This window comes from Egretta garzetta, unplaced genomic scaffold, assembly GCF_000687185.1.
Source record: "Egretta garzetta isolate BGI_Z169 unplaced genomic scaffold, ASM68718v1 scaffold536, whole genome shotgun sequence".
In the NCBI taxonomy this organism is placed as follows: domain Eukaryota; kingdom Metazoa; phylum Chordata; class Aves; order Pelecaniformes; family Ardeidae; genus Egretta; species Egretta garzetta.
In genome coordinates this window covers 1,497,013-1,497,789 of record NW_009260068.1, presented here as the reverse complement: position 1 = coordinate 1,497,789, position 777 = coordinate 1,497,013, and positions in this window count along the sequence as shown.

Below are 777 nucleotides of genomic sequence, written 5' to 3'. Positions count from 1 at the left end.
GGGGGGAGTTGGATGCTCAGCTGCATCCCTCCCAGCTGGCTGGTGATAGGTAGCATCTGCTGCCCTGGTCCAGGGCCAGGACAGCGAGGGACATCCCTGTGGCTGTAAGGGATGAATTGCTGATATGGCAATGTCCCAAATGCCTGATTAAATGTTTTCCTGTTAAGTGTGGCTTTTTTTTTTTTTTTTTTCTGTATTTGCTAAATTTATGAGTAGTTTGTAGCCTTCTCCTTAAAGAAGCCCCTTTGCACATCCCCGTGGGTGCTCACTGCCGCTCAGGCTGATACCTCTGGCTGGATTCTGCCCAGACCTGAGCAGTATTTCTCTAGATTTTCACAGGGAATTCCCCCCCCTCCATGTTTTTTTCACCATGGAAAGCAAAGAGACCCAGTGCCAGCAGGTGTCCCCCCCGCCACGGGTCATCCCCAAAAGCTTCAAGTCATGGTGCTATCTTTCCAAGGAAGAGATGGGCTGTGGGGCTTGGGACATGGCCCAGGGAGGGTGGCTTCTTGATGGCAGGGAAGCCGCTGCTGGTGTCCCTCTGCAGCCTGCAAAAAAAAAAAAATTCTGGGAGAAATCGCAGCCGTTCTTTCAACAAGGCGTTTTGAGATATCTCCTGCATTTGCTCCTTCATGTTTTTAAGCTTCCCAGTGCTGGGGGCAGCCAGGAGTGGTTAATCCTGGAAATATTTGACTTCTTGACTTACCCAAGCCAAACTTTGGCAAAATCCGTGGTAAAAGGGTTGATGTTGGCGATGATGGAGGAGCCGGAGTCGAG